We start from the raw sequence: 14,180 nt of genomic DNA on the forward strand, positions 1-14,180 counted from the left end.
TCTGGTAAGAATTAAAGGTGGGGTAGGTAAGTTTCAGAAACCGCCTCGAGATTGCTAGAATTTGAAAATACACAACCGGAGAAAATCTGCCACTTCCGTACAGAGCCCCTCCTCCAACACACACGAACGCGCACATGACCAATGAGGGCACGAGATAAGTTTGTGCCCCGATGGAAGGCTGACAGGCAGGTAGGCCATCACTTGTTGTACTTTTTACAGTATTACGGCTTCTACAGATGACATTTTTTCATGGATTTTTTGTTAAAGCACTTCAGATATTCATTGCTATCGGGATGTTAAGAGCATTCCATGGAATATAACAAAAAGGGTATCTCGAGCCGGTTTCTGAAACTTACCTACCCCACCTTTAAGTAGACAAAACAGGTATTTTCAGATTGTTTCTAATGGATTTTCCGCAAATAAAAGCTCAATAAATAGGCGAGAAATCCCTCAACGCACATCGACTCCCTCATTGAGAATTCCTGTCTCTAAATAGCTGCCTTCAGGCCTCGTCTTCAATTCACCAAATACTGGTCCGCTCAGAACTAGCCGCCTCATCTCAGCCATGTCATTTAAGAAGTTGAGCTGATTCGAATTTCTGCTTCATGTTCGCTCAGAAATGACTAGAATATCATATCATTATAAGCACTAATTCAGCTCATGCTCAAAATATGCCTGATCGAATCTGCTCGAGTACTGCTCAAAGCTTTCTTGAGATCCGCTAATCCAAATAACTTCACACCCAACACTTCACTCCCTTGGGTTGTGAGCCTCACTCCCGCCAAGAGTGAATGTGGGAGTGTGTGGGAGAGCAGGACGATTGCTTTGCCCCCAGAAGTGCTGCTTGTAGCGCCGTCGAAACATTTTCATCGCTCATTGACTCCAGGGAAGTGAAGAGTCTGCTGGTAGAGTCAGTATATCTAGCCTCAAGCAGCACAAATACATAGCAGTCAATGATCTGCAGCCTCGAAAGACCCCCAATTTCAAAGCAGCAATAGTTCCCAGCAATACACCCACCAATTGTGGAACAGATTGGATGATCCTTTCTGGTTATATGAAGGAACCACACGCTTGCAGACAGAAATGACTTGCTGTATAGTAAGGTTTTATGCTGAGCTTTTTACTGAGCTGAGCCTTATGTAGACCTTCACTTCGGTAGATGTTTAAAGGGGACATATTCTGCTCACCTCTGTGGGAGGTGCTGCGGGAGTATGGGGTGAGGGGGTCTCTACTCAGGGCCATCCGATCTCTGTACTCCCAAAGCGAGAGCTGTGTCCGGGTCCTCGGCAGGAAGTCGGACCCATTTCCGGTGAGGGTTGGCCTCCGCCAGGGCTGCGCTTTGTCACCAATCCTGTTTGTAATATACATGGATCGGATTTCGAGGCGTAGTCGTGGGGGGGGGGGTCTGCAGTTCGGTGGACTAAGGATTGCACCACTGCTTTTTGCAGATGATGTGGTTCTGATGGCTTCATCGGTCTGCGACCTTCAGCACTCACTGGATCGGTTCGCAACCGAGTGTGAAGCGGCTGGGATGAGGATCAGCACCTCCAAATCTGAGGCCATGGTTCTCAGCAGGAAACCGATGGACTGTCCACTCCAAGTAGGGAATGAGTCCTTACCCCAAGTGAAGGAGTTCAAGTATCTCGGGGTCTTGTTCTCGAGTGAGGGAACAATGGAGCGTGAGATGGGCCGGAGAATCGGAGCAGCGGGAGCGGTACTGCAGTCGCTTTACCGCACCGCTGTGACGAAAAGGGAGCTGAGCCAGAAGGCAAAGCTCTCTGTCTACCGGGCCATTTCCGTTCCTACCCTCACCTACGGTCATGAAGGATGGGTCATGACCGAAAGAACGAGATCGCGGATACAAGCGGCCGAGATGGGTTTTCTCCGCAGGGTGGCTGCCGTCTCCCTTAGGGATAAGAGAAGGTCGGTCATCAGGGAGGGACTCGGAGTTGAGCCGCTCCTCCTTCGCCTCAAAAGGAGCCAGTTGAGGTGGTTCGGGCACCTAGTTAGGATGCCACCTGGGCGCCTCCCTAGGGAGGTGTTCCAGGCACGTCCAGCTGGGAAGAGACCGAGGGGTAGACCTAGGACCAGGTGGAGGGATTACTGTATTACTGTATTACTTCTCTGGCCTGGGAGCGCCTTGGGATCCCCCAGTCAGAGCTGGTTGATGTCGCCAGGGAAAAGAAAGTTTGGGGCTCTCTGCTGGAACTGCTACCCCGCGACCCGACCACGGATAAGCGGGAGAAGATGGATGGATATTCTGCTCATCTTCAGGTGTATATCAGTATGCAGTGTCTCTACTTTAAAGAGTCCTCTCCTGCTGATGTTCAGGTGTATATCAGTATGTAGTGTCTCTACTTTAAAGAGTCCTCTCCTGCTGATGTTCAGGTGTATATCAGTATGCAGTGTCTCTACTTTAAAGAGTCCTCTCCTGCTGATGTTCAGGTGTATATCAGTATGTAGTGTCTCTACTTTAAAGAGTCCTCTCCTGCTGATGTTCAGGTGTATATCAGTATGTAGTGTCTCTACTTTAAAGAGTCCTCTCCTGCTGATGTTCAGGTGTATATCAGTATGTAGTGTCTCTACTTTAAAGAGTCCTCTCCTGCTGATGTTCAGGTGTATATCAGTATGTAGTGTCTCTACTTTAAAGAGTCCTCTCCTGCTGATGTTCAGGTGTATATCAGTATGTAGTGTCTCTACTTTAAAGAGTCCTCTCCTGCTGATGTTCAGGTGTATTTCAGTATGTAGTGTCTCTACTTTAAAGAGTCCTCTCCTGCTGATGTTCAGGTGTATATCAGTATGTAGTGTCTCTACATGTCTCCGTGCTTTAATGTTCAAAAAGCTCTTTATTGTTCTCATGCTGCAGCACCTCTTTTCACCCTCTGTCTGAAACAAGAGCCCAGTCTGCTCTGATTGGTTAGCTGGCCGGCTCTGTTGTGATTGGTCAACCACTTACAGATGTCCCGCCCTTTAGCCTATCACGTACAATGAGTTGGAGAGATAGCTAAGTGAAGCACAAGTGTTACATAGTGATGTCATTATGTTCTGGTAGTAAACAAAGTATCTTTATTTCCAGAACTGTCGCTGACATTAAGATAAAGATATGGCTATTAGTATACAGCCATTACCTCCATAATGATACTGGACCAGCATCTGGCCACCTGGTTCATATGAACAGTGTTGACACACACTATCTGATTCAATCTGCAGGCTAACACCAGCTGCTGCCTGTGTGCCAGCAATATCAAAGTCATGTATGTTTAATGCAGATACAAATATTTTTTTAGTTTTCTTAATGTCGTCAAGTGAGGATAAATAGTTTGCAGGCATCAAAGTTAACTTGCTAGCAAAAGAAAAATCCAATCTTATCTGTTTGTAGTGGAAAGAAAGTCATCTTATGTTCAGTTAAAAAAGATTTACCAGTTCTACCATGCTGTATCCAAATTCTCTGAGCAAACAAATCTGTTTTTGGACTATGATTGGCTGCCACTGTTTGTGACGAATCAGGCACATCTGACCTGAAGACCCCAAACCCTCTGTGGGGGCACTCTCAGAATAAACACCAATCTATATACCGTACAATATCCAAAGGAAGAAGTACTGTCAAAGTCACATTTTTCAGCAGAGGGGTCCTTTAAGAATTTCTCAAGATGTTCTGGGTTTTGGACTCGGTGGGATTGGTGCTGCCACTATGATAGATACACTGACTTTAATTGAGTTTGAAGGCAATTTCCTTTTGTGTTGATTCAATCAAGAAACGCCTGTACTGGTGGCTCAGTTTGAGGCTGCTATGCATTCAGACTACAGGATCTGTGTCAAATGTCGTTCCCTTTCAAGCCCTAAATCTCTCTAACTCCTCTCCAGTCTGTGAGCAGAATGTTTCGCCTCATTGCTCCCGGCTGAAGGGAGAGTGTGTTTCTGTAAATGATGGATTCCAAACACTCATCCAAACTCTGGCATCAGTCCAGTGTTCGAAGTCGTTGATGAAAAGGCTGTCAGGCGCGGAGACAAATCTCTGCTGTTGTCCACCTCTTCACACCAAAAGTGTTGAGCGCGCCTCCGCATCCCACCCTCACTCGGGACTTTTAGTGGAGAGATGACAGCAGCAGTGCAATCAGCTGAGGCGAGAGTAGAGCTGTGAACTGGGATATTCGCATCTGTTTTTCAAGTGCATCCATCCATAAAATCCAAGTAATTTGCAATGCATAAAATGGGACTGGAGTATACCCGTGTCCAATCAGCAAAAATCCACCTGCTTCAAGTTTCATTACACCACCGAGGTGATGTTTGTGACACTGTATACTTTACTGTATCGAAGCATGTGCTTGGCGGTGGTACAAGAAACATTTCCACCTCAGTTTTTTATTTTGTCCCTACTGCTTTCTTTCTTTGAGGTTTGCAGAATAAAAGTGTTGATGGCGTGCGTGACCTACATTTGAATGCCTATAGCTTTGCACTATAGAGACTTTGGATAAGAAATGCACAAAGAAATGCAATCATCATCACCAAGAAAAATAAATCGGTAAACGGCGACAATAACAGAGGAGTAGAGGAGCTCAAAAAAAAAGAGTATAATATTAATATTTCTGCCTGCTGGTCCAGACGGCCACATGCCTCCTGGATATTTGTGGCCTTAACCTTGGTTGCTGTCGCAGCATCTTATATCTCTTCAGCACAAGTCCACCAGGGAGCCTGAATTTGCATTTTTTTTTTTAACCCGAAGGAGTAGCTGCTCTGCATTTCTATGTTTCCAATCGAAGCCACCAAATAAGACATGTTATAACAATACTTCAATAAAAAGTCAGAGGTGTTCTGTTCCAACACAATTATATGTGAGCAGTGTTCGAAATGGGGGAATACCGACTTTGAGATAAATAGGGGGAGCCCAAACAAATCGTGCCTGTTTGTGTCACACAGATTAGAAATGTTGAGTTTCTGTAAATAAATAATAGTCATTGTTCATTACAGTTTCTGAATATTTGTTTTATATTTGTGAATATTTCTGGGTGTTGCCATCTGTACGTGGCGGCGCTACCTACGTTGCTATGGTTAGGGCGGCGCGGTATTTGACATTTTCATTTTGATATTTTTGTAACTCTGGCGTTGTAAACAAAAATATGGCGAAACGAAAACAGCCAAGTCTCGCAGCTTTTGGATTCACAAGCAAAGAAGCGAAGGAGTCTAAAAATGACAACGTGAACGGAACAACTTTTAGTTGGCCGTCTGTAAGCGGCGTTTAGGGTCGAGTGTGACAGCTCCACAACGAGGGAGAGGCCTGCCGAGGCGGAGCCTGAAGAGGCTTCAACAACGGCCACAGCCGCTGGCGCTACCTGCACTAGCGAACCTGACGATGCCCATGACCTGCCTTTTAACTGGACACTTAAAAGATGGAGTGAGTGGAATGAAAGGTATCCATGGCTTTTCATTAAAAAAATTAAAAAAATGTGTATGTGAGATTTGCAAAGAGGCAAACAGTATATTGATCTCCCTGCTCCTCGCAGAACAATCCACCTGAGTGCACATTTCACAAGAATGGATTCAGGGAAAAGTCAGAAGTGATCAACAGAATAACCTGCCGAAAAAGATTTATAAGCACCAAGAGCCAGGCCCACGAAAAAGCAATCGAGATTTCGGAAATGAGAAAAAAAGATGTCCTACCAAACAAGGTAGGCCTATTGGCAATCAATGTTGATCTAATGCAGGAAACATATACATCAACAGCACGCACGCTCTGTGTGACATATTTAGTAGCAGGATGTGCACTGAAAAATACAATAGAGTCTGTCTGCAGACCGCAGCAAGGAGGCGTTTCCTATAGGGGCGTTTCCTATAGTGAACGACGGGAGCCGGCTCTCGCCCGCGAACGAGACGTTTTTTGTTTTGTTTTTGCGGAGGGATCTAGATCGGCATGAAGGCACATTATGCAATGTGCAATGTGGACATTATCCCGCTTATTACACATGGCCACATTCTCAACAAAGTAACGACATGACTCCCAATAATAATTGAAATGCTTTTATGGATTTAGAAAAATATTTTATTGATTTAAAAAATTGTTTTTTGTATTGATTTAAATTGACATGCATCCGCTAAGAAAAGTAGTCCGTTGTTACTGTTTGAACTACCGTAACAACGGCAGGAACTGCTTCTATAGTGTTTTTGAGGAGCTTTTTGATTACAGATTTGAAAACATCGTTGCTTGCTTTAAAAGTAGCACAATTCATTATGTCAAACCTTGAAAGATATCCCTGCCCTAATGCCAAAAGTAACTGGCAACTGAATATATGTCGCCGTAGCGATGATGTATATGTCTGGACCGCTGAGTTGATCTCAAAGCACGCTCCCCTCTCCTGCAGGGAGAAAAACTATATTTATATACTTTATATAGGTTGATACAGTAGCCCCTTTTTTTAAATAGTTTTTATAGGTGTTACCATCTGTTTTGTGTAGCGTGGTTCTACAAGCAAGTCAATGCATTAATTGGGTGGTATCAGAGAGTTACACGGGTCTGTAAATGCAATGAAAACAATTGGCCACAGCAAATAATTTATATTAAACATGTAATTTTTACTTTTGAATACTTTAGTACAAAGGATGTCTTGAATAATTTAAGTGATATATGTGTACACATATAAATCATTAGTCAAAACAGCGCTACATTTGATTTAATTAAAAGGTATAATATGTGGTAAACTGAAGAGCCGAAAGAGCCGGCTCTTCTTGGTGAGCCAAATGATCCGGCTCAGCAAGAAGAGCCGGAATTCCCATCACTAGAACAATGACTTCTTCTGCGAGGATTTATAAAAGCAGCTGGATAAAAAAAGTTAGGAAACGCCCCTATAGGAAACGCCCCTATAGGAAACGCCTCCTTGCTGCGGTCTGCAGACAGACCCATCTCGAAAAATAGGGCTGAGCCAGGGACGCAGGAAGGGGGGGTGCTGAGGGGGCTGCAGCATCTGTTGGCGGAGTTGTAACTGCAATGCCAAAAAGTTCACTAAACAAATCAATACAAAAGTTTTATTTTGAGTTACTATTTTTGAGTTAGCATTTTAGTGTAAGCAGTCTATAAAAAGCTTCACTATATAATAGTGCTGTAGCGACGACATATCGTCGACGACATATTTCCGCGTCGACGCGTCGCTACACACACGTGGGTCACCCAAAGCAACAAGCAGTTCTAGCTGTGGTGGCTACCATTAGCAGCTAGCATTTGCTCTCCGATTTTTACATAAAAATGGAATTATGGATTATAAATTCAATCATTTTTTTATACATAGACGTTAAAAACCTATGGATTAACCGATTCAGCCGCGTGTTTTCTCATTTTAATGCAATTGAACACGTCTTTTGATCAGATTGACAGCTACGGTGAGACGATCTCCCTAGAAGCTCTGTAAAGGTACGTGTTGTGATGACTGTATTTGCTTCCCCTGTCGCGAGTCCGGATCACTCAGTGATGATACTATATACCTACATAATCTGTGGAGTCTCAGCTTTAATCGGATATCTTGTATGTGCAGCTACGATAAGTAATAAGGGTACTTTTATCTTGAGTTCTGTGCCAATGTCCGTTAGCATTTTTCGCTCAGGGGTCATTTAGATGCTTCTTATGAGACTTGTGTTTTGTTTTGGTAAACATGGTTTGTTTCGTCAGTTAGCTGAGATTATTTCCGTTAATCTGGTATAACACATTAATAGGTTCTTAAATATTAAGATCCCCTGAGACACAGTATCGTGAAAATGTTTTGTTTTACATTACGTTTTTTTTACATTACGTTTTTTATGAATTGAACAACAGAAAAATAATCGTTAGATTAGTCGACTAATCGATCAAATAATCGCCCGATTAATCGTTTTCAAAATAATCCTTTCCCCCCAGCATTACTATATAAGAGAAAGTGATAATGCCATGTGCTTCTTCTGTTGCTCTGCTATAGAAAATAAGCTTGTCATTGCAGACAAGATCAGGCATGGGAGTTTTTTGAAAGCAGAGTTTAAGAACTGGCGAAAGGCAGGGGAAACATTTAGGGAGCATGAGAAGTCCCATCAACACACAGGCCGCCAACAAACTGGCAGCATTAAAACGAACACCGATGAAAGCACTGCTCTCGCTAAAGACCAAATGACTGCATTTAATATCACGTTATTATACAGGACCAAAGCACCGAATGTTTTTTCTGTAGCCCCGGACAATTCTCCCTCTATAATATAATACATTAACCGTGCTTTACCTGAACCTCATCATGAGAGAACGGCAGAATGGTAATTTCCCGTGTTCAGTGAATGCAACAGAGGCAGCAAGACACCAGACCAACCAGAGAGTTGAAGGGAAATAAACATCTGTCTTATTGGCTGACGTACCCATCCTGTGACAATATTTAAACTGTCAGTCGGACTCAGAGTTTTTGAAGATGGACATAAGAAAATGTTTTCTTAAAAAAGATGACAATTCTCAAGTGGTGGCTCACACAACAACCCCAGAGCCACCACTTGAGCCAGGTGAACAAGGTATGCAAAGTCAGTAAACTTCCAAGTTATGCGAACATGTAAGCAAAGCATAAATTACAGCTACGTTGACGTTACTTTGAATCGCGGGGGTAAGCTAAACCGATAGCAAGTAGCTATAGCTAGCCAGAGATATTAAATAAACACTTTTTATACAATCTAAATGTTTTTTAGCGTTACCTGGTGATTTCAAAGAAAGCTTTCTGGGAAATGTTGACTTACTGTTCGACATGAAGCTTTGACTTCAATATTTAAAAAAAAATCTCCCCCTCCCACCGCACCCGCACGCCGCACCCCCAACTCTGACTTCCGGCGTCCCTGGGCTCCCCAGAAAGCAAATGGGTAATTCGAACACTGCATGTGAGTACGCCACCTTGTCTTCTGTGAGTTGGACTGCACTCTTATTATTAATGAATTAGAACACATCTTTTATCATTATATTCAGCCTGAGAGACGAGGTCTACAACAGGGTTCACAAGTAGCTAGGTGACAAGCTAATTTTAATACAGTTAAAAACGTAATCCTCATCAGACTATGGCCGATGCTTTTCAGTCGGTGTGTTTACCATAACACAGCGTTTATATAACATCTAGGTATTCAACAACAACAGGTCCAATATGACTTTAGAGCCACTGAAGTTCACCTATGTGTATTACAGGGTCACCGCTGACATCTTTCTGCTTGCTTTGGGGACTCATTTGTGTATTTTCACTCAGATTGTTGTGTCTGATGATTCACCGCAATGTGACTTTGCATTTCGGTGTTGTTGTTTGTGCTGCTGATGTTTGAGCCAGCTGGGTCGAGCTGTTGTTGCTGGAGATGTGGAGGTCAGACACAGTAAGCTGCAGGGGCAGAAGAACAGCTGGGCGAACTGCGAAACTGCCTGCAGCTCAACAAAGGCCAGTCCCCGTTCTGATTGGCTGCCGACTGCACTTGGTATGTGTGGGTGCACATGGGATCGTGCCACGCTTCATGCATGGGTATTCTGTCTTCATTTGCTTATTGTTACGCACAGTTTTAACATCATTTGTGTAACCTTTGCTGTGCTCCGCTCCTCGGTTACATTTATTCTCCAGGAGAAACACTTCTTTCATGGTTTAGCCGGCATTTTAACAGAAGAAGGAGAAGAGACGAGAGCTGCAGGGAAATGGGATAAAAGCAAACATTTAATAAAAGTGCAATGTGTATGCATAGGGATAACAAAAAGTCCTCTGTAGTAGAGAAACTTGCTTTGGCTGAGGGAGATTGTAAGCGTTTGGTGATTGATTAGGATTGCGGATCCAGACGGCCTCTTGGTAATCGTACGCGTGCAGAAACGTACTTCTCTGAATTGGGCCGAGACTAACGTTAGGAGAGGAATTGTGTGGAATGAAAGTCATCTGTTTGTGCTCATCGATTAAACATTGTTGCCTGGAGGTCTTTCAATCTGCAGATTTAATTAACAAGTTTGTCAGTACTAACAGGCAGCAGGGGCCTGCAGCTGGGAGAGCGGGAGTGGATTATGTGCTGAGAAAGAGGAGAAATTGAAAGAAAGGGTAGCTCGAGACAAAAAGGCAATTGGCAGAGGGCCTTGGGCAACAGAAAAGACAGGACCCTGTGGAGAAAGGTTTATTAGAATAAAGTGAGAAACATCACATTTAAGGCTGCTTCAAATATTATTAACACACATCACTCGTACACTTTAACGAATAGTCTGACATTTCAGTAATGCGGTTAGTCATGCCGAGTGTTAGATGAGACGACCTATATCTCTCTCATGTCTGTATGTTCAGGCTACATGGAGCAATGGTTAGCTAAGCGCTAAGACACAGAAGGACACATTTAGCCTTGCTCTGTCTATAGATGTCTAGAGTCAGTGGATTTAACAACACATATCAAGTGAGCTAACGACGGTAACTTTTGAACGGGCTAGCTATTTGTCATTGTTTCCAGGCTATGTCCAAAGTAACACAATTTCTCAACAAACCTTTGCCCATACATGACGTTTTAACTCTGTTTTTATACAGATGTGTTACTGGTTTTAATTACAGAAATCTGGTTAGTGTTATGCCGTGTTCGTTATTCTCGCGTCCAGGTAAGAAGCTTAAAAAGGAGACTAAATGGAGTCTCTGAGAAGGTTCAAAATTGGTACTTTAATTAATAAAAAGCGCGGTAATGTTACAAACAGGATATTGTTCAGTCAGGAGAGAAAGTCTGCAGCCTCCTCTCCCAGGTGCTGGCCGTGCAGAGAGCTTACAAGCATTCGTCCTTCCCGCTTGCTGGCTGTTCGCTCCTCCTCTCTGGGAGCTGTAGAGACGTAGGGGACTTCCCCCCTCGTTCTCCTGTGTCCGATATCGCGTTAAACAGAGGATTTCGACATTTTACATTCATTGCTTACTTCCACATGCCTTTTCTCCTCCTTATCTCTTTATATGTATATTATATGTAATACATGTTTACGGCATCAATAGCCACTTTAATGATACTAATGGGCGCTAGTCCCGGATGTCGTCATGAAGGATTTTCAGAATAAAAGCTTGGTATTGAGAACTTCCGGTTTTTCCCAGAATAAAATAGCATTTAAACTGACGGTATGTTTAAGGTACATTATGCCATAAAACATTGATTTTAATTTCTAACATTAGCTAGTTAGCTTATCTTTGCATAGAGACTGGAAACAGAGAAACTAGCCTGCTCAAAGGTAGGACAATGCTGGTGAGGAATAAGCAGACATGGTGACAAAGTTGTATTAATATACCGTTGTTAGCTTACTAATTAACACCACAAATCTATTTATGGTTGAGAAGCAGATTGTGTTACCTCTACATTCCCAGTCTTAATGCTAAGCTCTGCTAACTAGCTGCTGGTTATAGCCTCTTACTAACCTTTCAAATATGAGAGAGGCATCGACCCCCTCATCATACTTTCAACAAGAGCGCAAATGGGCATATTTGGCAACATCCATTCCTTTGACTACAATCTGTATTCTAACCATACATAGATGATGGAACAGTGTGCAGTAACAGATGTTATTACGGCCCCAGCAGTAACAACCACCTGTGCATCATCAGCGAACAATCAACAATGACACACACAAACAATCACCCGTGTGATTGCACAGCAGAGTGAGCCAGAGATGCAACAATCTAAGAAACGGAGATGCAAGAGAAGGCATTAAAGTAGACGAATAATGAAACTTGTGCGTGATATCTGTTTAGTATTGCAATGGGACTCTGTGGGTTGGCGCTGGGGTCACGTGTGCAGAGTATCTCACACGGCAGAGAGAGGACACAGGCAGCAGGCACAATTGAAAATAAGACCGGGTCGATAGCAGAGAGCTGCAGAAGGGAACGGAGAAACGGAGTGTGTGTCTTTTTGCTCATTAAAGAAACCGGTTGCCTCCAGTTGCTTGTGAGGTTGCACATACAAAATACAGTCTCATGAGATGTGGTGAGCTTTCCAAAAAAGATTTAACGAGGTGAGAGGGCGGTTTTTAGTTCCCAGCTCTTAACGTAATTATGCAATATTATTAATCTATTTTGACCCCTATAAGCAGAACATGTAATGACCAAGCGGTTACGTGAGCATTTTCCTCCGTGGCCTCACATGCAAGCACACCCTCAGGCAAGTGAATGCCCACGTATTTAACGGCTCACACAGCAAGCTGCTCCGTGCCAAGGAGGTAGCGAGGTCTCACTGTCATTGCTGAAAGGTTAGACAGAATAAGGGGAGCCCAGGTGCTGCAGGTCCCGAGTGAGAAAGGTGTGAATGGAGCGATTTCAGATACGTTTTCATCATTCAAAAAAAAATCTATTTATTTGAAAGTTCAAGTTTTTATCCTGAACTTTGAAAAATACGATGATGTATTCAAAATAAAAATAAGTATTTGAAATAATTTTTCAGGTTGAATATTATTTTGATTCAGTTCAGCAATTTTTTTGAATAAAATATTTATTTTCAGATTTCACTTTTATACATACTTTGATTTTGATTTTATACATATTCAGATTTTTCGTTTTCAGATTCAAAATAATTATTTTTTCAGTTTCAAATCTTGTTTATTCAGGTTTCACATTGCTTTTCACCTTCAGATCGCTTTTCACTTTCAGATCTTTTTTTTCGCTTTCAGACTTTTGGCCCTGATGTTGCTTTCGGGGGCGGGGCTTAGCAAAGAGTAGTTTGGCTTCCTGAGTGGCAGGCCTCCCTCTGTCATGTTGCCTTCATGGATGTTAGGTTGAGCGATAAATATAACTCAATACTTTCTATACACAATGCAAAAATCATTTAAAATACTTATTTTTATTTTGAATACATCATTGTATTTTTCAAAGTTCAAGATAAAAACTTGAACTTTCAAATAAATTGTATTTTTTCAGATTTTTCGTTTTCAGATTCAAAATAATTATTTTTTCAGTTTCAAATCTTGTTTATTCAGGTTTCACATTGCTTTTCACCTTCAGATCGCTTTTCACCTTCAGATCGTTTTTCGCTTTCAGACTTTTGGCCTGATGTTGCTTTGGGGGGGCGGGGCTTAGCAAAGAGTCATGTTGCCTTCATGGATGTAAGGTAGCGCGAGAAATATAACTCAATACTTTCTATACACAATACAAAAATTATTTCAAATACTTATTTTTATTTTGAATACATCATTGTATTTTTCAAAGTTCAGGATAAAAACTTGAACTTTCAAATACATTTTATTTTTTTGAATGATCAAAACGTATGACCCTGAAATAGCTCCATGGGTGTGACCGTGCATAGAATGAACGACCTATTACGCCACCTCCTGATGCATTATTGAATACGTGCCTCTTTTTAAACGACACAGTTTATCCGCAACTACAGGAAGAGCAATTTCCAATCTGGTTGAAGTCGTAATTTCCCGAAGAATTAATCGGGAAGGGAAATACAGGAGCTATAAAGGAGATGTTCAGTCAAGAGGGGGCGTGGATTCCTTGCCATGCCTCGATCTTTGTCTCCTGCTCCGCCACTTGCTCGTTAAATCCAAAAGGAGGTACCTGGCTTTCTGATAATAATCCCACGCCACATTCTCACAATTCTCAGGGTAGCGCCGTTTGCCCTTTCATCTTCTCCACAGGAAAGAATCTAAAGTAACATTGAAGCACTCACCCTTACGAGGTGGAGTACATGAAGATGCAAATTGTATGTGTGTGTGTGTGTGAGTGCATTGTAACTACTCTGGTCTTGAAAGAACATTACGCATCGAACTGATGTCCACAATCACGTTTACTTTCTTCTTTGTACAATCATGAAACACCGTGAAAACGTGTTCGCCTAGTAGACCGGCAGTAGAATTATGTTATTACATCGTTGACACTTTTAGCGCCCTTTTACTCTCTCTCAAACACAAGTAAACATCCGGGGCTAAAGGTCACATGACTTCCAGAAAGTTAACTCTTATAATTGTTAACAAAAGAAAACAAAGTGCAAGCATCCATTAAGCACTCTTCAAAAAATACAGAACAATAAATAAGGGCACTTTGAGCGTCAGCATGCTGAGTTCTACCAGGTGATCCCCCTTAGAAGTCTTGAGCTGTTTTGTCTTTGATGGAGGTTAAGTGCATCTTTAAAAAGTGTCTTTGTACCTCACTGCTTTCCCCCTCTTTCTTTCTTCACCACCCTTTCATTGCTAACCATCCAGAACTAATTATATCTGATCACGCTTAATACTTACC

This window comes from Pseudochaenichthys georgianus, chromosome 20 (genome assembly GCF_902827115.2).
Source record: "Pseudochaenichthys georgianus chromosome 20, fPseGeo1.2, whole genome shotgun sequence".
NCBI classification, from domain to species: Eukaryota; Metazoa; Chordata; class Actinopteri; order Perciformes; family Channichthyidae; genus Pseudochaenichthys; species Pseudochaenichthys georgianus.